Genomic DNA, 27,656 nt, shown 5'->3' on the forward strand with positions numbered 1-27,656 from the left:
TTCTGCTGCTTCTGTTTAGAGTTCCAGCCAGCTCTTCCCTCCAAGTGCATTACACAAGCACGCACACACAGAGACACAGGGACGCCCCATTTCATAATGGTAATTTTATTCTTTATACTCCACACAACTCACTGGGTTAATAAAGAAAACAAAAAACCTGAGATTAGGTGGGGGGGGGGGAGAGAAGAAGAAAAGTCAAATCCAGAGGGAAAAGAGAGAGAGAAATTGGGCGGCCAATGGCCTGAGCGCTCAGGCCATTGGCCTGCGCGCTCAGGCCATTGGCCTGCGCTCAGGCCATTGGCCGCCCAATTTCTCTCTCTCTTTTCCCTCTGGATTTGACTTTTCTTCTTCTCTCCCCCCCCCCACCTAATCTCAGGTTTTTTGTTTTCTTTATTTCCTTTACCACTCTTTCCTTCTTTCACACTCTTCCAGATTGTGCAACGTTTCCTCTTTCTGTCCAGCTCCTTTGGTCTCATGCTTTTACAGTGGTCAGCCAAAAGGAGGAGGAGGATTTCTATATGGTAAATGCTTCAAAGTGGGGACTTCATCTGTGGTATGTCACAAATGGGACAAGCACCCAATTGTTGCAGTGTGTTCTGCTGCTTCTGTTTAGAGTTCCAGCCAGCTCTTCCCTCCAAGTGCATTACACAAGCACGCACACACAGAGACACAGGGACGCCCCATTTCATAATGGTAATTTTATTCTTTATACTCCACACAACTCACTGGGTTAATAAAGAAAACAAAAAACCTGAGATTAGGTGGGGGGGGGGGGAGAGAAGAAGAAAAGTCAAATCCAGAGGGAAAAGAGAGAGAGAAATTGGGCGGCCAATGGCCTGAGCGCTCAGGCCATTGGCCTGCGCTCAGGCCATTGGCCGCCCAATTTCTCTCTCTCTTTTCCCTCTGGATTTGACTTTTCTTCTTCTCTCCCCCCCCCCACCTAATCTCAGGTTTTTTGTTTTCTTTATTTCCTTTACCACTCTTTCCTTCTTTCACACTCTTACAGATTGTGCAACGTTTCCTCTTTCTGTCCAGCTCCTTTGGTCTCATGCTTTTACAGTGGTCAGCCAAAAGGAGGAGGAGGATTTCTATATGGTAAATGCTTCAAAGTGGGGACTTCATCTGTGGTATGTCACAAATGGGACAAGCACCCAATTGTTGCAGTGTGTTCTGCTGCTTCTGTTTAGAGTTCCAGCCAGCTCTTCCCTCCAAGTGCATTACACAAGCACGCACACACAGAGACACAGGGACGCCCCATTTCATAATGGTAATTTTATTCTTTATACTCCACACAACTGACTGGGTTGCCCCGGCCGCTCTGGGCGGCATCCATCATGTGTAAAAACATAATAAAAAACTAGACGTTTTTTTTAAAAAAACCCTTCACTGTACAGGATTGCCTTCAGACGGCTTGGGAGTCGGAGAACTCCATACCCCCCAACATTTCTCCTTTGAAAATAGGGACACCCTAAGGAAAAGAGATTAACAGGAATCCTTCAAGTGGTTTGGCTATGCGTTGGTTAATGGGTTAATTGGTGAGCTATGAGGTGAAGGGGAGGGTCCGATGCCTTGTCAATCAAAGAATGCCTTGTCAACCAACCAGAGGCAGCTTTGCAAACCCAGCAGCCTTGTCAACCAACCAGAAGCCGTTTGTCAATGCCAGCAGCCTTGTCAACCAACCAGAGGCAGCTTTGCAAACCCAGCAGCCTTGTTAACCAACCAGAAGCCGTTTGTCAATGCCAGCAGCCTTGTCAACCAATCAGAGGCAGCTTTTTCACTCCCAGCAGTAGGTATAAAACCAGCAGGCCATTGGCCTGCGCTCAGGCCATTGGCCGCCCAATTTCTCTCTCTCTTTTCCCTCTGGATTTGACTTTTCTTCTTCTCTCCCCCCCCCCCCACCTAATCTCAGGTTTTTTGTTTTCTTTATTTCCTTTACCACTCTTTCCTTCTTTCACACTCTTACAGATTGTGCAACGTTTCCTCTTTCTGTCCAGCTCCTTTGGTCTCATGCTTTTACAGTGGTCAGCCAAAAGGAGGAGGAGGATTTCTATATGGTAAATGCTTCAAAGTGGGGACTTCATCTGTGGTATGTCACAAATGGGACAAGCACCCAATTGTTGCAGTGTGTTCTGCTGCTTCTGTTTAGAGTTCCAGCCAGCTCTTCCCTCCAAGTGCATTACACAAGCACGCACACACAGAGACACAGGGACGCCCCATTTCATAATGGTAATTTTATTCTTTATACTCCACACAACTGACTGGGTTGCCCCGGCCGCTCTGGGCGGCATCCATCATGTGTAAAAACATAATAAAAAACTAGACGTTTTTTTTAAAAAAACCCTTCACTGTACAGGATTGCCTTCAGACGGCTTGGGAGTCGGAGAACTCCATACCCCCCAACATTTCTCCTTTGAAAATAGGGACACCCTAAGGAAAAGAGATTAACAGGAATCCTTCAAGTGGTTTGGCTATGCGTTGGTTAATGGGTTAATTGGTGAGCTATGAGGTGAAGGGGAGGGTCCGATGCCTTGTCAATCAAAGAATGCCTTGTCAACCAACCAGAGGCAGCTTTGCAAACCCAGCAGCCTTGTCAACCAACCAGAAGCCGTTTGTCAATGCCAGCAGCCTTGTCAACCAACCAGAGGCAGCTTTGCAAACCCAGCAGCCTTGTTAACCAACCAGAAGCCGTTTGTCAATGCCAGCAGCCTTGTCAACCAATCAGAGGCAGCTTTTTCACTCCCAGCAGTAGGTATAAAACCAGCAGGCCATTGGCCTGCGCTCAGGCCATTGGCCGCCCAATTTCTCTCTCTCTTTTCCCTCTGGATTTGACTTTTCTTCTTCTCTCCCCCCCCCACCTAATCTCAGGTTTTTTGTTTTCTTTATTTCCTTTACCACTCTTTCCTTCTTTCACACTCTTCCAGATTGTGCAACGTTTCCTCTTTCTGTCCAGCTCCTTTGGTCTCATGCTTTTACAGTGGTCAGCCAAAAGGAGGAGGAGGATTTCTATATGGTAAATGCTTCAAAGTGGGGACTTCATCTGTGGTATGTCACAAATGGGACAAGCACCCAATTGTTGCAGTGTGTTCTGCTGCTTCTGTTTAGAGTTCCAGCCAGCTCTTCCCTCCAAGTGCATTACACAAGCACGCACACACAGAGACACAGGGACGCCCCATTTCATAATGGTAATTTTATTCTTTATACTCCACACAACTGACTGGGTTGCCCCGGCCGCTCTGGGCGGCATCCATCATGTGTAAAAACATAATAAAAAACTAGACGTTTTTTTTAAAAAAACCCTTCACTGTACAGGATTGCCTTCAGACGGCTTGGGAGTCGGAGAACTCCATACCCCCCAACATTTCTCCTTTGAAAATAGGGACACCCTAAGGAAAAGAGATTAACAGGAATCCTTCAAGTGGTTTGGCTATGCGTTGGTTAATGGGTTAATTGGTGAGCTATGAGGTGAAGGGGAGGGTCCGATGCCTTGTCAATCAAAGAATGCCTTGTCAACCAACCAGAGGCAGCTTTGCAAACCCAGCAGCCTTGTCAACCAACCAGAAGCCGTTTGTCAATGCCAGCAGCCTTGTCAACCAACCAGAGGCAGCTTTGCAAACCCAGCAGCCTTGTTAACCAACCAGAAGCCGTTTGTCAATGCCAGCAGCCTTGTCAACCAATCAGAGGCAGCTTTTTCACTCCCAGCAGTAGGTATAAAACCAGCAGGCCTGGCCTGAGCTCAGGCCATTGGCCTGCGCTCAGGCCATTGGCCTGCGCTCAGGCCATTGGCCTGCGCTCAGGCCATTGGCCTGCGCTCAGGCCATTGGCCGCCCAATTTCTCTCTCTCTTTTCCCTCTGGATTTGACTTTTCTTCTTCTCTCCCCCCCCCCACCTAATCTCAGGTTTTTTGTTTTCTTTATTTCCTTTACCACTCTTTCCTTCTTTCACACTCTTCCAGATTGTGCAACGTTTCCTCTTTCTGTCCAGCTCCTTTGGTCTCATGCTTTTACAGTGGTCAGCCAAAAGGAGGAGGAGGATTTCTATATGGTAAATGCTTCAAAGTGGGGACTTCATCTGTGGTATGTCACAAATGGGACAAGCACCCAATTGTTGCAGTGTGTTCTGCTGCTTCTGTTTAGAGTTCCAGCCAGCTCTTCCCTCCAAGTGCATTACACAAGCACGCACACACAGAGACACAGGGACGCCCCATTTCATAATGGTAATTTTATTCTTTATACTCCACACAACTGACTGGGTTGCCCCGGCCGCTCTGGGCGGCATCCATCATGTGTAAAAACATAATAAAAAACTAGACGTTTTTTTAAAAAAAACCCTTCACTGTACAGGATTGCCTTCAGACGGCTTGGGAGTCGGAGAACTCCATACCCCCCAACATTTCTCCTTTGAAAATAGGGACACCCTAAGGAAAAGAGATTAACAGGAATCCTTCAAGTGGTTTGGCTATGCGTTGGTTAATGGGTTAATTGGTGAGCTATGAGGTGAAGGGGAGGGTCCGATGCCTTGTCAATCAAAGAATGCCTTGTCAACCAACCAGAGGCAGCTTTGCAAACCCAGCAGCCTTGTCAACCAACCAGAAGCCGTTTGTCAATGCCAGCAGCCTTGTCAACCAACCAGAGGCAGCTTTGCAAACCCAGCAGCCTTGTTAACCAACCAGAAGCCGTTTGTCAATGCCAGCAGCCTTGTCAACCAATCAGAGGCAGCTTTTTCACTCCCAGCAGTAGGTATAAAACCAGCAGGCCTGGCCTGCGCTCAGGCCATTGGCCTGCGCTCAGGCCATTGGCCTGCGCTCAGGCCATTGGCCTGCGCTCAGGCCATTGGCCTGCGCTCAGGCCATTGGCCTGCGCTCAGGCCATTGGCCTGCGCTCAGGCCATTGGCCTGCGCTCAGGCCATTGGCCTGCGCTCAGGCCATTGGCCTGCGCTCAGGCCATTGGCCTGCGCTCAGGCCATTGGCCTGCGCTCAGGCCATTGGCCTGCGCTCAGGCCATTGGCCTGCGCTCAGGCCATTGGCCTGCGCTCAGGCCATTGGCCTGCGCTCAGGCCATTGGCCTGCGCTCAGGCCATTGGCCTGCGCTCAGGCCATTGGCCTGCGCTCAGGCCATTGGCCTGCGCTCAGGCCATTGGCCTGCGCTCAGGCCATTGGCCACCCAATTTCTCTCTCTCTTTTCCCTCTGGATTTGACTTTTCTTCTTCTCTCCCCCCCCCCACCTAATCTCAGGTTTTTTGTTTTCTTTATTTCCTTTACCACTCTTTCCTTCTTTCACACTCTTCCAGATTGTGCAACGTTTCCTCTTTCTGTCCAGCTCCTTTGGTCTCATGCTTTTACAGTGGTCAGCCAAAAGGAGGAGGAGGATTTCTATATGGTAAATGCTTCAAAGTGGGGACTTCATCTGTGGTATGTCACAAATGGGACAAGCACCCAATTGTTGCAGTGTGTTCTGCTGCTTCTGTTTAGAGTTCCAGCCAGCTCTTCCCTCCAAGTGCATTACACAAGCACGCACACACAGAGACACAGGGACGCCCCATTTCATAATGGTAATTTTATTCTTTATACTCCACACAACTCACTGGGTTAATAAAGAAAACAAAAAACCTGAGATTAGGTGGGGGGGGGGGAGAGAAGAAGAAAAGTCAAATCCAGAGGGAAAAGAGAGAGAGAAATTGGGCGGCCAATGGCCTGAGCGCTCAGGCCATTGGCCTGCGCGCTCAGGCCATTGGGGCCTGCGCTCAGGCCATTGGCCGCCCAATTTCTCTCTCTCTTTTCCCTCTGGATTTGACTTTTCTTCTTCTCTCCCCCCCCCCCCACCTAATCTCAGGTTTTTTGTTTTCTTTATTTCCTTTACCACTCTTTCCTTCTTTCACACTCTTCCAGATTGTGCAACGTTTCCTCTTTCTGTCCAGCTCCTTTGGTCTCATGCTTTTACAGTGGTCAGCCAAAAGGAGGAGGAGGATTTCTATATGGTAAATGCTTCAAAGTGGGGACTTCATCTGTGGTATGTCACAAATGGGACAAGCACCCAATTGTTGCAGTGTGTTCTGCTGCTTCTGTTTAGAGTTCCAGCCAGCTCTTCCCTCCAAGTGCATTACACAAGCACGCACACACAGAGACACAGGGACGCCCCATTTCATAATGGTAATTTTATTCTTTATACTCCACACAACTGACTGGGTTGCCCCGGCCGCTCTGGGCGGCATCCATCATGTGTAAAAACATAATAAAAAACTAGACGTTTTTTTTAAAAAAACCCTTCACTGTACAGGATTGCCTTCAGACGGCTTGGGAGTCGGAGAACTCCATACCCCCCAACATTTCTCCTTTGAAAATAGGGACACCCTAAGGAAAAGAGATTAACAGGAATCCTTCAAGTGGTTTGGCTATGCGTTGGTTAATGGGTTAATTGGTGAGCTATGAGGTGAAGGGGAGGGTCCGATGCCTTGTCAATCAAAGAATGCCTTGTCAACCAACCAGAGGCAGCTTTGCAAACCCAGCAGCCTTGTCAACCAACCAGAAGCCGTTTGTCAATGCCAGCAGCCTTGTCAACCAACCAGAGGCAGCTTTGCAAACCCAGCAGCCTTGTTAACCAACCAGAAGCCGTTTGTCAATGCCAGCAGCCTTGTCAACCAATCAGAGGCAGCTTTTTCACTCCCAGCAGTAGGTATAAAACCAGCAGGCCATTGGCCTGCGCTCAGGCCATTGGCCGCCCAATTTCTCTCTCTCTTTTCCCTCTGGATTTGACTTTTCTTCTTCTCTCCCCCCCCCACCTAATCTCAGGTTTTTTGTTTTCTTTATTTCCTTTACCACTCTTTCCTTCTTTCACACTCTTCCAGATTGTGCAACGTTTCCTCTTTCTGTCCAGCTCCTTTGGTCTCATGCTTTTACAGTGGTCAGCCAAAAGGAGGAGGAGGATTTCTATATGGTAAATGCTTCAAAGTGGGGACTTCATCTGTGGTATGTCACAAATGGGACAAGCACCCAATTGTTGCAGTGTGTTCTGCTGCTTCTGTTTAGAGTTCCAGCCAGCTCTTCCCTCCAAGTGCATTACACAAGCACGCACACACAGAGACACAGGGACGCCCCATTTCATAATGGTAATTTTATTCTTTATACTCCACACAACTGACTGGGTTGCCCCGGCCGCTCTGGGCGGCATCCATCATGTGTAAAAACATAATAAAAAACTAGACGTTTTTTTAAAAAAAACCCTTCACTGTACAGGATTGCCTTCAGACGGCTTGGGAGTCGGAGAACTCCATACCCCCCAACATTTCTCCTTTGAAAATAGGGACACCCTAAGGAAAAGAGATTAACAGGAATCCTTCAAGTGGTTTGGCTATGCGTTGGTTAATGGGTTAATTGGTGAGCTATGAGGTGAAGGGGAGGGTCCGATGCCTTGTCAATCAAAGAATGCCTTGTCAACCAACCAGAGGCAGCTTTGCAAACCCAGCAGCCTTGTGAACCAACCAGAAGCCGTTTGTCAATGCCAGCAGCCTTGTCAACCAACCAGAGGCAGCTTTGCAAACCCAGCAGCCTTGTTAACCAACCAGAAGCCGTTTGTCAATGCCAGCAGCCTTGTCAACCAATCAGAGGCAGCTTTTTCACTCCCAGCAGTAGGTATAAAACCAGCAGGCCATTGGCCTGCGCTCAGGCCATTGGCCGCCCAATTTCTCTCTCTCTTTTCCCTCTGGATTTGACTTTTCTTCTTCTCTCCCCCCCCCCCCACCTAATCTCAGGTTTTTTGTTTTCTTTATTTCCTTTACCACTCTTTCCTTCTTTCACACTCTTCCAGATTGTGCAACGTTTCCTCTTTCTGTCCAGCTCCTTTGGTCTCATGCTTTTACAGTGGTCAGCCAAAAGGAGGAGGAGGATTTCTATATGGTAAATGCTTCAAAGTGGGGACTTCATCTGTGGTATGTCACAAATGGGACAAGCACCCAATTGTTGCAGTGTGTTCTGCTGCTTCTGTTTAGAGTTCCAGCCAGCTCTTCCCTCCAAGTGCATTACACAAGCACGCACACACAGAGACACAGGGACGCCCCATTTCATAATGGTAATTTTATTCTTTATACTCCACACAACTCACTGGGTTAATAAAGAAAACAAAAAACCTGAGATTAGGTGGGGGGGGGGGAGAGAAGAAGAAAAGTCAAATCCAGAGGGAAAAGAGAGAGAGAAATTGGGCGGCCAATGGCCTGAGCGCTCAGGCCATTGGCCTGCGCGCTCAGGCCATTGGCCTGCGCTCAGGCCATTGGCCGCCCAATTTCTCTCTCTCTTTTCCCTCTGGATTTGACTTTTCTTCTTCTCTCCCCCCCCCCCCACCTAATCTCAGGTTTTTTGTTTTCTTTATTTCCTTTACCACTCTTTCCTTCTTTCACACTCTTCCAGATTGTGCAACGTTTCCTCTTTCTGTCCAGCTCCTTTGGTCTCATGCTTTTACAGTGGTCAGCCAAAAGGAGGAGGAGGATTTCTATATGGTAAATGCTTCAAAGTGGGGACTTCATCTGTGGTATGTCACAAATGGGACAAGCACCCAATTGTTGCAGTGTGTTCTGCTGCTTCTGTTTAGAGTTCCAGCCAGCTCTTCCCTCCAAGTGCATTACACAAGCACGCACACACAGAGACACAGGGACGCCCCATTTCATAATGGTAATTTTATTCTTTATACTCCACACAACTGACTGGGTTGCCCCGGCCGCTCTGGGCGGCATCCATCATGTGTAAAAACATAATAAAAAACTAGACGTTTTTTTTAAAAAAACCCTTCACTGTACAGGATTGCCTTCAGACGGCTTGGGAGTCGGAGAACTCCATACCCCCCAACATTTCTCCTTTGAAAATAGGGACACCCTAAGGAAAAGAGATTAACAGGAATCCTTCAAGTGGTTTGGCTATGCGTTGGTTAATGGGTTAATTGGTGAGCTATGAGGTGAAGGGGAGGGTCCGATGCCTTGTCAATCAAAGAATGCCTTGTCAACCAACCAGAGGCAGCTTTGCAAACCCAGCAGCCTTGTCAACCAACCAGAAGCCGTTTGTCAATGCCAGCAGCCTTGTCAACCAACCAGAGGCAGCTTTGCAAACCCAGCAGCCTTGTTAACCAACCAGAAGCCGTTTGTCAATGCCAGCAGCCTTGTCAACCAATCAGAGGCAGCTTTTTCACTCCCAGCAGTAGGTATAAAACCAGCAGGCCATTGGCCTGCGCTCAGGCCATTGGCCTGCGCTCAGGCCATTGGCCTGCGCTCAGGCCATTGGCCTGCGCTCAGGCCATTGGCCTGCGCTCAGGCCATTGGCCTGCGCTCAGGCCATTGGCCTGCGCTCAGGCCATTGGCCTGCGCTCAGGCCATTGGCCTGCGCTCAGGCCATTGGCCTGCGCTCAGGCCATTGGCCTGCGCTCAGGCCATTGGCCTGCGCTCAGGCCATTGGCCTGCGCTCAGGCCATTGGCCACCCAATTTCTCTCTCTCTTTTCCCTCTGGATTTGACTTTTCTTCTTCTCTCCCCCCCCCCCCACCTAATCTCAGGTTTTTTGTTTTCTTTATTTCCTTTACCACTCTTTCCTTCTTTCACACTCTTCCAGATTGTGCAACGTTTCCTCTTTCTGTCCAGCTCCTTTGGTCTCATGCTTTTACAGTGGTCAGCCAAAAGGAGGAGGAGGATTTCTATATGGTAAATGCTTCAAAGTGGGGACTTCATCTGTGGTATGTCACAAATGGGACAAGCACCCAATTGTTGCAGTGTGTTCTGCTGCTTCTGTTTAGAGTTCCAGCCAGCTCTTCCCTCCAAGTGCATTACACAAGCACGCACACACAGAGACACAGGGACGCCCCATTTCATAATGGTAATTTTATTCTTTATACTCCACACAACTCACTGGGTTAATAAAGAAAACAAAAAACCTGAGATTAGGTGGGGGGGGGGGAGAGAAGAAGAAAAGTCAAATCCAGAGGGAAAAGAGAGAGAGAAATTGGGCGGCCAATGGCCTGAGCGCTCAGGCCATTGGCCTGCGCGCTCAGGCCATTGGCCTGCGCTCAGGCCATTGGCCGCCCAATTTCTCTCTCTCTTTTCCCTCTGGATTTGACTTTTCTTCTTCTCTCCCCCCCCCCCCCACCTAATCTCAGGTTTTTTGTTTTCTTTATTTCCTTTACCACTCTTTCCTTCTTTCACACTCTTCCAGATTGTGCAACGTTTCCTCTTTCTGTCCAGCTCCTTTGGTCTCATGCTTTTACAGTGGTCAGCCAAAAGGAGGAGGAGGATTTCTATATGGTAAATGCTTCAAAGTGGGGACTTCATCTGTGGTATGTCACAAATGGGACAAGCACCCAATTGTTGCAGTGTGTTCTGCTGCTTCTGTTTAGAGTTCCAGCCAGCTCTTCCCTCCAAGTGCATTACACAAGCACGCACACACAGAGACACAGGGACGCCCCATTTCATAATGGTAATTTTATTCTTTATACTCCACACAACTGACTGGGTTGCCCCGGCCGCTCTGGGCGGCATCCATCATGTGTAAAAACATAATAAAAAACTAGACGTTTTTTTTAAAAAAACCCTTCACTGTACAGGATTGCCTTCAGACGGCTTGGGAGTCGGAGAACTCCATACCCCCCAACATTTCTCCTTTGAAAATAGGGACACCCTAAGGAAAAGAGATTAACAGGAATCCTTCAAGTGGTTTGGCTATGCGTTGGTTAATGGGTTAATTGGTGAGCTATGAGGTGAAGGGGAGGGTCCGATGCCTTGTCAATCAAAGAATGCCTTGTCAACCAACCAGAGGCAGCTTTGCAAACCCAGCAGCCTTGTCAACCAACCAGAAGCCGTTTGTCAATGCCAGCAGCCTTGTCAACCAACCAGAGGCAGCTTTGCAAACCCAGCAGCCTTGTTAACCAACCAGAAGCCGTTTGTCAATGCCAGCAGCCTTGTCAACCAATCAGAGGCAGCTTTTTCACTCCCAGCAGTAGGTATAAAACCAGCAGGCCATTGGCCTGCGCTCAGGCCATTGGCCGCCCAATTTCTCTCTCTCTTTTCCCTCTGGATTTGACTTTTCTTCTTCTCTCCCCCCCCCCCCCCACCTAATCTCAGGTTTTTTGTTTTCTTTATTTCCTTTACCACTCTTTCCTTCTTTCACACTCTTCCAGATTGTGCAACGTTTCCTCTTTCTGTCCAGCTCCTTTGGTCTCATGCTTTTACAGTGGTCAGCCAAAAGGAGGAGGAGGATTTCTATATGGTAAATGCTTCAAAGTGGGGACTTCATCTGTGGTATGTCACAAATGGGACAAGCACCCAATTGTTGCAGTGTGTTCTGCTGCTTCTGTTTAGAGTTCCAGCCAGCTCTTCCCTCCAAGTGCATTACACAAGCACGCACACACAGAGACACAGGGACGCCCCATTTCATAATGGTAATTTTATTCTTTATACTCCACACAACTCACTGGGTTAATAAAGAAAACAAAAAACCTGAGATTAGGTGGGGGGGGGGAGAGAAGAAGAAAAGTCAAATCCAGAGGGAAAAGAGAGAGAGAAATTGGGCGGCCAATGGCCTGAGCGCTCAGGCCATTGGCCTGCGCGCTCAGGCCATTGGCCTGCGCTCAGGCCATTGGCCGCCCAATTTCTCTCTCTCTTTTCCCTCTGGATTTGACTTTTCTTCTTCTCTCCCCCCCCCCCCACCTAATCTCAGGTTTTTTGTTTTCTTTATTTCCTTTACCACTCTTTCCTTCTTTCACACTCTTCCAGATTGTGCAACGTTTCCTCTTTCTGTCCAGCTCCTTTGGTCTCATGCTTTTACAGTGGTCAGCCAAAAGGAGGAGGAGGATTTCTATATGGTAAATGCTTCAAAGTGGGGACTTCATCTGTGGTATGTCACAAATGGGACAAGCACCCAATTGTTGCAGTGTGTTCTGCTGCTTCTGTTTAGAGTTCCAGCCAGCTCTTCCCTCCAAGTGCATTACACAAGCACGCACACACAGAGACACAGGGACGCCCCATTTCATAATGGTAATTTTATTCTTTATACTCCACACAACTGACTGGGTTGCCCCGGCCGCTCTGGGCGGCATCCATCATGTGTAAAAACATAATAAAAAACTAGACGTTTTTTTTAAAAAAACCCTTCACTGTACAGGATTGCCTTCAGACGGCTTGGGAGTCGGAGAACTCCATACCCCCCAACATTTCTCCTTTGAAAATAGGGACACCCTAAGGAAAAGAGATTAACAGGAATCCTTCAAGTGGTTTGGCTATGCGTTGGTTAATGGGTTAATTGGTGAGCTATGAGGTGAAGGGGAGGGTCCGATGCCTTGTCAATCAAAGAATGCCTTGTCAACCAACCAGAGGCAGCTTTGCAAACCCAGCAGCCTTGTCAACCAACCAGAAGCCGTTTGTCAATGCCAGCAGCCTTGTCAACCAACCAGAGGCAGCTTTGCAAACCCAGCAGCCTTGTTAACCAACCAGAAGCCGTTTGTCAATGCCAGCAGCCTTGTCAACCAATCAGAGGCAGCTTTTTCACTCCCAGCAGTAGGTATAAAACCAGCAGGCCATTGGCCTGCGCTCAGGCCATTGGCCGCCCAATTTCTCTCTCTCTTTTCCCTCTGGATTTGACTTTTCTTCTTCTCTCCCCCCCCCACCTAATCTCAGGTTTTTTGTTTTCTTTATTTCCTTTACCACTCTTTCCTTCTTTCACACTCTTCCAGATTGTGCAACGTTTCCTCTTTCTGTCCAGCTCCTTTGGTCTCATGCTTTTACAGTGGTCAGCCAAAAGGAGGAGGAGGATTTCTATATGGTAAATGCTTCAAAGTGGGGACTTCATCTGTGGTATGTCACAAATGGGACAAGCACCCAATTGTTGCAGTGTGTTCTGCTGCTTCTGTTTAGAGTTCCAGCCAGCTCTTCCCTCCAAGTGCATTACACAAGCACGCACACACAGAGACACAGGGACGCCCCATTTCATAATGGTAATTTTATTCTTTATACTCCACACAACTGACTGGGTTGCCCCGGCCGCTCTGGGCGGCATCCATCATGTGTAAAAACATAATAAAAAACTAGACGTTTTTTTAAAAAAAACCCTTCACTGTACAGGATTGCCTTCAGACGGCTTGGGAGTCGGAGAACTCCATACCCCCCAACATTTCTCCTTTGAAAATAGGGACACCCTAAGGAAAAGAGATTAACAGGAATCCTTCAAGTGGTTTGGCTATGCGTTGGTTAATGGGTTAATTGGTGAGCTATGAGGTGAAGGGGAGGGTCCGATGCCTTGTCAATCAAAGAATGCCTTGTCAACCAACCAGAGGCAGCTTTGCAAACCCAGCAGCCTTGTCAACCAACCAGAAGCCGTTTGTCAATGCCAGCAGCCTTGTCAACCAACCAGAGGCAGCTTTGCAAACCCAGCAGCCTTGTTAACCAACCAGAAGCCGTTTGTCAATGCCAGCAGCCTTGTCAACCAATCAGAGGCAGCTTTTTCACTCCCAGCAGTAGGTATAAAACCAGCAGGCCATTGGCCTGCGCTCAGGCCATTGGCCGCCCAATTTCTCTCTCTCTTTTCCCTCTGGATTTGACTTTTCTTCTTCTCTCCCCCCCCCCCCACCTAATCTCAGGTTTTTTGTTTTCTTTATTTCCTTTACCACTCTTTCCTTCTTTCACACTCTTCCAGATTGTGCAACGTTTCCTCTTTCTGTCCAGCTCCTTTGGTCTCATGCTTTTACAGTGGTCAGCCAAAAGGAGGAGGAGGATTTCTATATGGTAAATGCTTCAAAGTGGGGACTTCATCTGTGGTATGTCACAAATGGGACAAGCACCCAATTGTTGCAGTGTGTTCTGCTGCTTCTGTTTAGAGTTCCAGCCAGCTCTTCCCTCCAAGTGCATTACACAAGCACGCACACACAGAGACACAGGGACGCCCCATTTCATAATGGTAATTTTATTCTTTATACTCCACACAACTCACTGGGTTAATAAAGAAAACAAAAAACCTGAGATTAGGTGGGGGGGGGGGAGAGAAGAAGAAAAGTCAAATCCAGAGGGAAAAGAGAGAGAGAAATTGGGCGGCCAATGGCCTGAGCGCTCAGGCCATTGGCCTGCGCGCTCAGGCCATTGGCCTGCGCTCAGGCCATTGGCCGCCCAATTTCTCTCTCTCTTTTCCCTCTGGATTTGACTTTTCTTCTTCTCTCCCCCCCCCCCCCCACCTAATCTCAGGTTTTTTGTTTTCTTTATTTCCTTTACCACTCTTTCCTTCTTTCACACTCTTCCAGATTGTGCAACGTTTCCTCTTTCTGTCCAGCTCCTTTGGTCTCATGCTTTTACAGTGGTCAGCCAAAAGGAGGAGGAGGATTTCTATATGGTAAATGCTTCAAAGTGGGGACTTCATCTGTGGTATGTCACAAATGGGACAAGCACCCAATTGTTGCAGTGTGTTCTGCTGCTTCTGTTTAGAGTTCCAGCCAGCTCTTCCCTCCAAGTGCATTACACAAGCACGCACACACAGAGACACAGGGACGCCCCATTTCATAATGGTAATTTTATTCTTTATACTCCACACAACTGACTGGGTTGCCCCGGCCGCTCTGGGCGGCATCCATCATGTGTAAAAACATAATAAAAAACTAGACGTTTTTTTTAAAAAAACCCTTCACTGTACAGGATTGCCTTCAGACGGCTTGGGAGTCGGAGAACTCCATACCCCCCAACATTTCTCCTTTGAAAATAGGGACACCCTAAGGAAAAGAGATTAACAGGAATCCTTCAAGTGGTTTGGCTATGCGTTGGTTAATGGGTTAATTGGTGAGCTATGAGGTGAAGGGGAGGGTCCGATGCCTTGTCAATCAAAGAATGCCTTGTCAACCAACCAGAGGCAGCTTTGCAAACCCAGCAGCCTTGTCAACCAACCAGAAGCCGTTTGTCAATGCCAGCAGCCTTGTCAACCAACCAGAGGCAGCTTTGCAAACCCAGCAGCCTTGTTAACCAACCAGAAGCCGTTTGTCAATGCCAGCAGCCTTGTCAACCAATCAGAGGCAGCTTTTTCACTCCCAGCAGTAGGTATAAAACCAGCAGGCCATTGGCCTGCGCTCAGGCCATTGGCCGCCCAATTTCTCTCTCTCTTTTCCCTCTGGATTTGACTTTTCTTCTTCTCTCCCCCCCCCACCTAATCTCAGGTTTTTTGTTTTCTTTATTTCCTTTACCACTCTTTCCTTCTTTCACACTCTTCCAGATTGTGCAACGTTTCCTCTTTCTGTCCAGCTCCTTTGGTCTCATGCTTTTACAGTGGTCAGCCAAAAGGAGGAGGAGGATTTCTATATGGTAAATGCTTCAAAGTGGGGACTTCATCTGTGGTATGTCACAAATGGGACAAGCACCCAATTGTTGCAGTGTGTTCTGCTGCTTCTGTTTAGAGTTCCAGCCAGCTCTTCCCTCCAAGTGCATTACACAAGCACGCACACACAGAGACACAGGGACGCCCCATTTCATAATGGTAATTTTATTCTTTATACTCCACACAACTGACTGGGTTGCCCCGGCCGCTCTGGGCGGCATCCATCATGTGTAAAAACATAATAAAAAACTAGACGTTTTTTTAAAAAAAAACCCTTCACTGTACAGGATTGCCTTCAGACGGCTTGGGAGTCGGAGAACTCCATACCCCCCAACATTTCTCCTTTGAAAATAGGGACACCCTAAGGAAAAGAGATTAACAGGAATCCTTCAAGTGGTTTGGCTATGCGTTGGTTAATGGGTTAATTGGTGAGCTATGAGGTGAAGGGGAGGGTCCGATGCCTTGTCAATCAAAGAATGCCTTGTCAACCAACCAGAGGCAGCTTTGCAAACCCAGCAGCCTTGTCAACCAACCAGAAGCCGTTTGTCAATGCCAGCAGCCTTGTCAACCAACCAGAGGCAGCTTTGCAAACCCAGCAGCCTTGTTAACCAACCAGAAGCCGTTTGTCAATGCCAGCAGCCTTGTCAACCAATCAGAGGCAGCTTTTTCACTCCCAGCAGTAGGTATAAAACCAGCAGGCCATTGGCCTGCGCTCAGGCCATTGGCCGCCCAATTTCTCTCTCTCTTTTCCCTCTGGATTTGACTTTTCTTCTTCTCTCCCCCCCCCCCACCTAATCTCAGGTTTTTTGTTTTCTTTATTTCCTTTACCACTCTTTCCTTCTTTCACACTCTTCCAGATTGTGCAACGTTTCCTCTTTCTGTCCAGCTCCTTTGGTCTCATGCTTTTACAGTGGTCAGCCAAAAGGAGGAGGAGGATTTCTATATGGTAAATGCTTCAAAGTGGGGACTTCATCTGTGGTATGTCACAAATGGGACAAGCACCCAATTGTTGCAGTGTGTTCTGCTGCTTCTGTTTAGAGTTCCAGCCAGCTCTTCCCTCCAAGTGCATTACACAAGCACGCACACACAGAGACACAGGGACGCCCCATTTCATAATGGTAATTTTATTCTTTATACTCCACACAACTCACTGGGTTAATAAAGAAAACAAAAAACCTGAGATTAGGTGGGGGGGGGGGGGAGAGAAGAAGAAAAGTCAAATCCAGAGGGAAAAGAGAGAGAGAAATTGGGCGGCCAATGGCCTGAGCGCTCAGGCCATTGGCCTGCGCGCTCAGGCCATTGGCCTGCGCTCAGGCCATTGGCCGCCCAATTTCTCTCTCTCTTTTCCCTCTGGATTTGACTTTTCTTCTTCTCTCCCCCCCCCCACCTAATCTCAGGTTTTTTGTTTTCTTTATTTCCTTTACCACTCTTTCCTTCTTTCACACTCTTCCAGATTGTGCAACGTTTCCTCTTTCTGTCCAGCTCCTTTGGTCTCATGCTTTTACAGTGGTCAGCCAAAAGGAGGAGGAGGATTTCTATATGGTAAATGCTTCAAAGTGGGGACTTCATCTGTGGTATGTCACAAATGGGACAAGCACCCAATTGTTGCAGTGTGTTCTGCTGCTTCTGTTTAGAGTTCCAGCCAGCTCTTCCCTCCAAGTGCATTACACAAGCACGCACACACAGAGACACAGGGACGCCCCATTTCATAATGGTAATTTTATTCTTTATACTCCACACAACTCACTGGGTTGCCCCGGCCGCTCTGGGCGGCATCCATGATGTGTAAAAACATAATAAAAAACTAGACGTTTTTTTAAAAAAAACCCTTCACTGTACAGGATTGCCTTCAGACGGCTTGGGAGTCGGAGAACTCCATACCCCCCAACATTTCTCCTTTGAAAATAGGGACACCCTAAGGAAAAGAGATTAACAGGAATCCTTCAAGTGGTTTGGCTATGCGTTGGTTAATGGGTTAATTGGTGAGCTATGAGGTGAAGGGGAGGGTCCGATGCCTTGTCAATCAAAGAATGCCTTGTCAACCAACCAGAGGCAGCTTTGCAAACCCAGCAGCCTTGTCAACCAACCAGAAGCCGTTTGTCAATGCCAGCAGCCTTGTCAACCAACCAGAGGCAGCTTTGCAAAGCCAGCAGCCTTGTCAACCAACCAGAAGCCGTTTGTCAATGCCAGCAGCCTTGTCAACCAATCAGAGGCAGCTTTTTCACTCCCAGCAGTAGGTATAAAACCAGCAGGCCTGGCCTGCGCTCAGGCCATTGGCCTGCGCTCAGGCCATTGGCCTGCGCTCAGGCCATTGGCCTGCGCTCAGGCCATTGGCCTGCGCTCAGGCCATTGGCCTGCGCTCAGGCCATTGGCCTGCGCTCAGGCCATTGGCCTGCGCTCAGGCCATTGGCCTGCGCTCAGGCCATTGGCCTGCGCTCAGGCCATTGGCCTGCGCTCAGGCCATTGGCCTGCGCTCAGGCCATTGGCCTGCGCTCAGGCCATTGGCCTGCGCTCAGGCCATTGGCCTGCGCTCAGGCCATTGGCCTGCGCTCAGGCCATTGGCCTGCGCTCAGGCCATTGGCCTGCGCTCAGGCCATTGGCCTGCGCTCAGGCCATTGGCCGCCCAATTTCTCTCTCTCTTTTCCCTCTGGATTTGACTTTTCTTCTTCTCTCCCCCCCCCACCTAATCTCAGGTTTTTTGTTTTCTTTATTTCCTTTACCACTCTTTCCTTCTTTCACACTCTTCCAGATTGTGCAACGTTTCCTTCTGTCCAGCTCCTTTGGTCTCATGCTTTTACAGTGGTCAGCCAAAAGGAGGAGGAGGATTTCTATATGGTAAATGCTTCAAAGTGGGGACTTCATCTGTGGTATGTCACAAATGGGACAAGCACCCAATTGTTGCAGTGTGTTCTGCTGCTTCTGTTTAGAGTTCCAGCCAGCTCTTCCCTCCAAGTGCATTACACAAGCACGCACACACAGAGACACAGGGACGCCCCATTTCATAATGGTAATTTTATTCTTTATACTCCACACAACTCACTGGGTTAATAAAGAAAACAAAAAACCTGAGATTAGGTGGGGGGGGGGAGAGAAGAAGAAAAGTCAAATCCAGAGGGAAAAGAGAGAGAGAAATTGGGCGGCCAATGGCCTGAGCGCTCAGGCCATTGGCCGCCCAATTTCTCTCTCTCTTTTCCCTCTGGATTTGACTTTTCTTCTTCTCTCCCCCCCCCCCCACCTAATCTCAGGTTTTTTGTTTTCTTTATTTCCTTTACCACTCTTTCCTTCTTTCACACTCTTCCAGATTGTGCAACGTTTCCTCTTTCTGTCCAGCTCCTTTGGTCTCATGCTTTTACAGTGGTCAGCCAAAAGGAGGAGGAGGATTTCTATATGGTAAATGCTTCAAAGTGGGGACTTCATCTGTGGTATGTCACAAATGGGACAAGCACCCAATTGTTGCAGTGTGTTCTGCTGCTTCTGTTTAGAGTTCCAGCCAGCTCTTCCCTCCAAGTGCATTACACAAGCACGCATACACAGAGACACAGGGACGCCCCATTTCATAATGGTAATTTTATTCTTTATACTCCACACAACTGACTGGGTTGCCCCGGCCGCTCTGGGCGGCATCCATCATGTGTAAAAACATAATAAAAAACTAGACGTTTTTTTAAAAAAAACCCTTCACTGTACAGGATTGCCTTCAGACGGCTTGGGAGTCGGAGAACTCCATACCCCCCAACATTTCTCCTTTGAAAATAGGGACACCCTAAGGAAAAGAGATTAACAGGAATCCTTCAAGTGGTTTGGCTATGCGTTGGTTAATGGGTTAATTGGTGAGCTATGAGGTGAAGGGGAGGGTCCGATGCCTTGTCAATCAAAGAATGCCTTGTCAACCAACCAGAGGCAGCTTTGCAAACCCAGCAGCCTTGTCAACCAACCAGAAGCCGTTTGTCAATGCCAGCAGCCTTGTCAACCAACCAGAGGCAGCTTTGCAAACCCAGCAGCCTTGTTAACCAACCAGAAGCCGTTTGTCAATGCCAGCAGCCTTGTCAACCAATCAGAGGCAGCTTTTTCACTCCCAGCAGTAGGTATAAAACCAGCAGGCCTGGCCTGCGCTCAGGCCATTGGCCTGCGCTCAGGCCATTGGCCTGCGCTCAGGCCATTGGCCTGCGCTCAGGCCATTGGCCTGCGCTCAGGCCATTGGCCTGCGCTCAGGCCATTGGCCTGCGCTCAGGCCATTGGCCTGCGCTCAGGCCATTGGCCTGCGCTCAGGCCATTGGCCTGCGCTCAGGCCATTGGCCTGCGCTCAGGCCATTGGCCTGCGCTCAGGCCATTGGCCTGCGCTCAGGCCATTGGCCTGCGCTCAGGCCATTGGCCTGCGCTCAGGCCATTGGCCTGCGCTCAGGCCATTGGCCTGCGCTCAGGCCATTGGCCGCCCAATTTCTCTCTCTCTTTTCCCTCTGGATTTGACTTTTCTTCTTCTCTCCCCCCCCCCCACCTAATCTCAGGTTTTTTGTTTTCTTTATTTCCTTTACCACTCTTTCCTTCTTTCACACTCTTCCAGATTGTGCAACGTTTCCTCTTTCTGTCCAGCTCCTTTGGTCTCATGCTTTTACAGTGGTCAGCCAAAAGGAGGAGGAGGATTTCTATATGGTAAATGCTTCAAAGTGGGGACTTCATCTGTGGTATGTCACAAATGGGACAAGCACCCAATTGTTGCAGTGTGTTCTGCTGCTTCTGTTTAGAGTTCCAGCCAGCTCTTCCCTCCAAGTGCATTACACAAGCACGCACACACAGAGACACAGGGACGCCCCATTTCATAATGGTAATTTTATTCTTTATACTCCACACAACTGACTGGGTTGCCCCGGCCGCTCTGGGCGGCATCCATCATGTGTAAAAACATAATAAAAAACTAGACGTTTTTTTAAAAAAAACCCTTCACTGTACAGGATTGCCTTCAGACGGCTTGGGAGTCGGAGAACTCCATACCCCCCAACATTTCTCCTTTGAAAATAGGGACACCCTAAGGAAAAGAGATTAACAGGAATCCTTCAAGTGGTTTGGCTATGCGTTGGTTAATGGGTTAATTGGTGAGCTATGAGGTGAAGGGGAGGGTCCGATGCCTTGTCAATCAAAGAATGCCTTGTCAACCAACCAGAGGCAGCTTTGCAAACCCAGCAGCCTTGTCAACCAACCAGAAGCCGTTTGTCAATGCCAGCAGCCTTGTCAACCAACCAGAGGCAGCTTTGCAAACCCAGCAGCCTTGTTAACCAACCAGAAGCCGTTTGTCAATGCCAGCAGCCTTGTCAACCAATCAGAGGCAGCTTTTTCACTCCCAGCAGTAGGTATAAAACCAGCAGGCCTGGCCTGCGCTCAGGCCATTGGCCTGCGCTCAGGCCATTGGCCTGCGCTCAGGCCATTGGCCTGCGCTCAGGCCATTGGCCTGCGCTCAGGCCATTGGCCTGCGCTCAGGCCATTGGCCTGCGCTCAGGCCATTGGCCTGCGCTCAGGCCATTGGCCTGCGCTCAGGCCATTGGCCTGCGCTCAGGCCATTGGCCTGCGCTCAGGCCATTGGCCTGCGCTCAGGCCATTGGCCTGCGCTCAGGCCATTGGCCTGCGCTCAGGCCATTGGCCTGCGCTCAGGCCATTGGCCTGCGCTCAGGCCATTGGCCTGCGCTCAGGCCATTGGCCTGCGCTCAGGCCATTGGCCTGCGCTCAGGCCATTGGCCTGCGCTCAGGCCATTGGCCTGCGCTCAGGCCATTGGCCTGCGCTCAGGCCATTGGCCTGCGCTCAGGCCATTGGCCTGCGCTCAGGCCATTGGCCGCCCAATTTCTCTCTCTCTTTTCCCTCTGGATTTGACTTTTCTTCTTCTCTCCCCCCCCCCCACCTAATCTCAGGTTTTTTGTTTTCTTTATTTCCTTTACCACTCTTTCCTTCTTTCACACTCTTCCAGATTGTGCAACGTTTCCTCTTTCTGTCCAGCTCCTTTGGTCTCATGCTTTTACAGTGGTCAGCCAAAAGGAGGAGGAGGATTTCTATATGGTAAATGCTTCAAAGTGGGGACTTCATCTGTGGTATGTCACAAATGGGACAAGCACCCAATTGTTGCAGTGTGTTCTGCTGCTTCTGTTTAGAGTTCCAGCCAGCTCTTCCCTCCAAGTGCATTACACAAGCACGCACACACAGAGACACAGGGACGCCCCATTTCATAATGGTAATTTTATTCTTTATACTCCACACAACTCACTGGGTTAATAAAGAAAACAAAAAACCTGAGATTAGGTGGGGGGGGGGAGAGAAGAAGAAAAGTCAAATCCAGAGGGAAAAGAGAGAGAGAAATTGGGCGGCCAATGGCCTGAGCGCTCAGGCCATTGGTCTGCGCTCAGGCCATTGGCCGCCCAATTTCTCTCTCTCTTTTCCCTCTGGATTTGACTTTTCTTCTTCTCTCCCCCCCCCCACCTAATCTCAGGTTTTTTGTTTTCTTTATTTCCTTTACCACTCTTTCCTTCTTTCACACTCTTCCAGATTGTGCAACGTTTCCTCTTTCTGTCCAGCTCCTTTGGTCTCATGCTTTTACAGTGGTCAGCCAAAAGGAGGAGGAGGATTTCTATATGGTAAATGCTTCAAAGTGGGGACTTCATCTGTGGTATGTCACAAATGGGACAAGCACCCAATTGTTGCAGTGTGTTCTGCTGCTTCTGTTTAGAGTTCCAGCCAGCTCTTCCCTCCAAGTGCATTACACAAGCACGCACACACAGAGACACAGGGACGCCCCATTTCATAATGGTAATTTTATTCTTTATACTCCACACAACTGACTGGGTTGCCCCGGCCGCTCTGGGCGGCATCCATCATGTGTAAAAACATAATAAAAAACTAGACTTTTTTTAAAAAAAACCCTTCACTGTACAGGATTGCCTTCAGACGGCTTGGGAGTCGGAGAACTCCATACCCCCCAACATTTCTCCTTTGAAAATAGGGACACCCTAAGGAAAAGAGATTAACAGGAATCCTTCAAGTGGTTTGGCTATGCGTTGGTTAATGGGTTAATTGGTGAGCTATGAGGTGAAGGGGAGGGTCCGATGCCTTGTCAATCAAAGAATGCCTTGTCAACCAACCAGAGGCAGCTTTGCAAACCCAGCAGCCTTGTCAACCAACCAGAAGCCGTTTGTCAATGCCAGAGGCCTTGTCAACCAACCAGAGGCAGCTTTGCAAACCCAGCAGCCTTGTTAACCAACCAGAAGCCGTTTGTCAATGCCAGCAGCCTTGTCAACCAATCAGAGGCAGCTTTTTCACTCCCAGCAGTAGGTATAAAACCAGCAGGCCTGGCCTGCGCTCAGGCCATTGGCCTGCGCTCAGGCCATTGGCCTGCGCTCAGGCCATTGGCCTGCGCTCAGGCCATTGGCCTGCGCTCAGGCCATTGGCCTGCGCTCAGGCCATTGGCCTGCGCTCAGGCCATTGGCCTGCGCTCAGGCCATTGGCCTGCGCTCAGGCCATTGGCCTGCGCTCAGGCCATTGGCCTGCGCTCAGGCCATTGGCCTGCGCTCAGGCCATTGGCCTGCGCTCAGGCCATTGGCCTGCGCTCAGGCCATTGGCCTGCGCTCAGGCCATTGGCCTGCGCTCAGGCCATTGGCCTGCGCTCAGGCCATTGGCCTGCGCTCAGGCCATTGGCCTGCGCTCAGGCCATTGGCCTGCGCTCAGGCCATTGGCCTGCGCTCAGGCCATTGGCCTGCGCTCAGGCCATTGGCCTGCGCTCAGGCCATTGGCCTGCGCTCAGGCCATTGGCCTGCGCTCAGGCCATTGGCCTGCGCTCAGGCCATTGGCCGCCCAATTTCTCTCTCTCTTTTCCCTCTGGATTTGACATTTCTTCTTCTCTCCCCCCCCCCACCTAATCTCAGGTTTTTTGTTTTCTTTATTTCCTTTACCACTCTTTCCTTCTTTCACACTCTTCCAGATTGTGCAACGTTTCCTCTTTCTGTCCAGCTCCTTTGGTCTCATGCTTTTACAGTGGTCAGCCAAAAGGAGGAGGAGGATTTCTATATGGTAAATGCTTCAAAGTGGGGACTTCATCTGTGGTATGTCACAAATGGGACAAGCACCCAATTGTTGCAGTGTGTTCTGCTGCTTCTGTTTAGAGTTCCAGCCAGCTCTTCCCTCCAAGTGCATTACACAAGCACGCACACACAGAGACACAGGGACGCCCCATTTCATAATGGTAATTTTATTCTTTATACTCCACACAACTCACTGGGTTAATAAAGAAAACAAAAAACCTGAGATTAGGTGGGGGGGGGGGAGAGAAGAAGAAAAGTCAAATCCAGAGGGAAAAGAGAGAGAGAAATTGGGCGGCCAATGGCCTGAGGTGAAGGGGAGGGTCCGATGCCTTGTCAATCAAAGAATGCCTTGTCAACCAACCAGAGGCAGCTTTGCAAACCCAGCAGCCTTGTCAACCAACCAGAAGCCGTTTGTCAATGCCAGCAGCCTTGTCAACCAACCAGAGGCAGCTTTGCAAACCCAGCAGCCTTGTTAACCAACCAGAAGCCGTTTGTCAATGCCAGCAGCCTTGTCAACCAATCAGAGGCAGCTTTTTCACTCCCAGCAGTAGGTATAAAACCAGCAGGCCATTGGCCTGCGCTCAGGCCATTGGCCTGCGCTCAGGCCATTGGCCGCCCAATTTCTCTCTCTCTTTTCCCTCTGGATTTGACTTTTCTTCTTCTCTCCCCCCCCCCACCTAATCTCAGGTTTTTTGTTTTCTTTATTTCCTTTACCACTCTTTCCTTCTTTCACACTCTTCCAGATTGTGCAACGTTTCCTCTTTCTGTCCAGCTCCTTTGGTCTCATGCTTTTACAGTGGTCAGCCAAAAGGAGGAGGAGGATTTCTATATGGTAAATGCTTCAAAGTGGGGACTTCATCTGTGGTATGTCACAAATGGGACAAGCACCCAATTGTTGCAGTGTGTTCTGCTGCTTCTGTTTAGAGTTCCAGCCAGCTCTTCCCTCCAAGTGCATTACACAAGCACGCACACACAGAGACACAGGGACGCCCCATTTCATAATGGTAATTTTATTCTTTATACTCCACACAACTCACTGGGTTAATAAAGAAAACAAAAAACCTGAGATTAGGTGGGGGGGGGGGGGAGAGAAGAAGAAAAGTCAAATCCAGAGGGAAAAGAGAGAGAGAAATTGGGCGGCCAATGGCCTGAGCGCTCAGGCCATTGGCCTGCGCTCAGGCCATTGGCCGCCCAATTTCTCTCTCTCTTTTCCCTCTGGATTTGACTTTTCTTCTTCTCTCCCCCCCCCCACCTAATCTCAGGTTTTTTGTTTTCTTTATTTCCTTTACCACTCTTTCCTTCTTTCACACTCTTCCAGATTGTGCAACGTTTCCTCTTTCTGTCCAGCTCCTTTGGTCTCATGCTTTTACAGTGGTCAGCCAAAAGGAGGAGGAGGATTTCTATATGGTAAATGCTTCAAAGTGGGGACTTCATCTGTGGTATGTCACAAATGGGACAAGCACCCAATTGTTGCAGTGTGTTCTGCTGCTTCTGTTTAGAGTTCCAGCCAGCTCTTCCCTCCAAGTGCATTACACAAGCACGCACACACAGAGACACAGGGACGCCCCATTTCATAATGGTAATTTTATTCTTTATACTCCACACAACTGACTGGGTTGCCCCGGCCGCTCTGGGCGGCATCCATCATGTGTAAAAACATAATAAAAAACTAGACGTTTTTTTAAAAAAAACCCTTCACTGTACAGGATTGCCTTCAGACGGCTTGGGAGTCGGAGAACTCCATACCCCCCAACATTTCTCCTTTGAAAATAGGGACACCCTAAGGAAAAGAGATTAACAGGAATCCTTCAAGTGGTTTGGCTATGCGTTGGTTAATGGGTTAATTGGTGAGCTATGAGGTGAAGGGGAGGGTCCGATGCCTTGTCAATCAAAGAATGCCTTGTCAACCAACCAGAGGCAGCTTTGCAAACCCAGCAGCCTTGTCAACCAACCAGAAGCCGTTTGTCAATGCCAGCAGCCTTGTCAACCAACCAGAGGCAGCTTTGCAAAGCCAGCAGCCTTGTCAACCAACCAGAAGCCGTTTGTCAATGCCAGCAGCCTTGTCAACCAATCAGAGGCAGCTTTTTCACTCCCAGCAGTAGGTATAAAACCAGCAGGCCTGGCCTGCGCTCAGGCCATTGGCCTGCGCTCAGGCCATTGGCCTGCGCTCAGGCCATTGGCCTGCGCTCAGGCCATTGGCCTGCGCTCAGGCCATTGGCCTGCGCTCAGGCCATTGGCCTGCGCTCAGGCCATTGGCCTGCGCTCAGGCCATTGGCCTGCGCTCAGGCCATTGGCCTGCGCTCAGGCCATTGGCCTGCGCTCAGGCCATTGGCCTGCGCTCAGGCCATTGGCCTGCGCTCAGGCCATTGGCCTGCGCTCAGGCCATTGGCCTGCGCTCAGGCCATTGGCCTGCGCTCAGGCCATTGGCCTGCGCTCAGGCCATTGGCCTGCGCTCAGGCCATTGGCCTGCGCTCAGGCCATTGGCCTGCGCTCAGGCCATTGGCCGCCCAATTTCTCTCTCTCTTTTCCCTCTGGATTTGACTTTTCTTCTTCTCTCCCCCCCCCCACCTAATCTCAGGTTTTTTGTTTTCTTTATTTCCTTTACCACTCTTTCCTTCTTTCACACTCTTCCAGATTGTGCAACGTTTCCTCTTTCTGTCCAGCTCCTTTGGTCTCATGCTTTTACAGTGGTCAGCCAAAAGGAGGAGGAGGATTTCTATATGGTAAATGCTTCAAAGTGGGGACTTCATCTGTGGTATGTCACAAATGGGACAAGCACCCAATTGTTGCAGTGTGTTCTGCTGCTTCTGTTTAGAGTTCCAGCCAGCTCTTCCCTCCAAGTGCATTACACAAGCACGCACACACAGAGACACAGGGACGCCCCATTTCATAATGGTAATTTTATTCTTTATACTCCACACAACTCACTGGGTTAATAAAGAAAACAAAAAACCTGAGATTAGGTGGGGGGGGGGGGAGAGAAGAAGAAAAGTCAAATCCAGAGGGAAAAGAGAGAGAGAAATTGGGCGGCCAATGGCCTGAGGTGAAGGGGAGGGTCCGATGCCTTGTCAATCAAAGAATGCCTTGTCAACCAACCAGAGGCAGCTTTGCAAACCCAGCAGCCTTGTCAACCAACCAGAAGCCGTTTGTCAATGCCAGCAGCCTTGTCAACCAACCAGAGGCAGCTTTGCAAACCCAGCAGCCTTGTTAACCAACCAGAAGCCGTTTGTCAATGCCAGCAGCCTTGTCAACCAATCAGAGGCAGCTTTTTCACTCCCAGCAGTAGGTATAAAACCAGCAGGCCATTGGCATGCGCTCAGGCCATTGGCCTGCGCTCAGGCCATTGGCCGCCCAATTTCTCTCTCTCTTTTCCCTCTGGATTTGACTTTTCTTCTTCTCTCCCCCCCCCCCACCTAATCTCAGGTTTTTTGTTTTCTTTATTTCCTTTACCACTCTTTCCTTCTTTCACACTCTTCCAGATTGTGCAACGTTTCCTCTTTCTGTCCAGCTCCTTTGGTCTCATGCTTTTACAGTGGTCAGCCAAAAGGAGGAGGAGGATTTCTATATGGTAAATGCTTCAAAGTGGGGACTTCATCTGTGGTATGTCACAAATGGGACAAGCACCCAATTGTTGCAGTGTGTTCTGCTGCTTCTGTTTAGAGTTCCAGCCAGCTCTTCCCTCCAAGTGCATTACACAAGCACGCACACACAGAGACACAGGGACGCCCCATTTCATAATGGTAATTTTATTCTTTATACTCCACACAACTGACTGGGTTGCCCCGGCCGCTCTGGGCGGCATCCATCATGTGTAAAAACATAATAAAAAACTAGACGTTTTTTTTAAAAAAAACCTTCACTGTACAGGATTGCCTTCAGACGGCTTGGGAGTCGGAGAACTCCATACCCCCCAACATTTCTCCTTTGAAAATAGGGACACCCTAAGGAAAAGAGATTAACAGGAATCCTTCAAGTGGTTTGGCTATGCGTTGGTTAATGGGTTAATTGGTGAGCTATGAGGTGAAGGGGAGGGTCCGATGCCTTGTCAATCAAAGAATGCCTTGTCAACCAACCAGAGGCAGCTTTGCAAACCCAGCAGCCTTGTCAACCAACCAGAAGCCGTTTGTCAATGCCAGCAGCCTTGTCAACCAACCAGAGGCAGCTTTGCAAACCCAGCAGCCTTGTTAACCAACCAGAAGCCGTTTGTCAATGCCAGCAGCCTTGTCAACCAATCAGAGGCAGCTTTTTCACTCCCAGCAGTAGGTATAAAACCAGCAGGCCATTGGCCTGCGCT

The sequence above is a fragment of the Podarcis muralis genome, chromosome 14 (assembly GCF_964188315.1).
Source record: "Podarcis muralis chromosome 14, rPodMur119.hap1.1, whole genome shotgun sequence".
NCBI lineage: Eukaryota > Metazoa > Chordata > Lepidosauria > Squamata > Lacertidae > Podarcis > Podarcis muralis.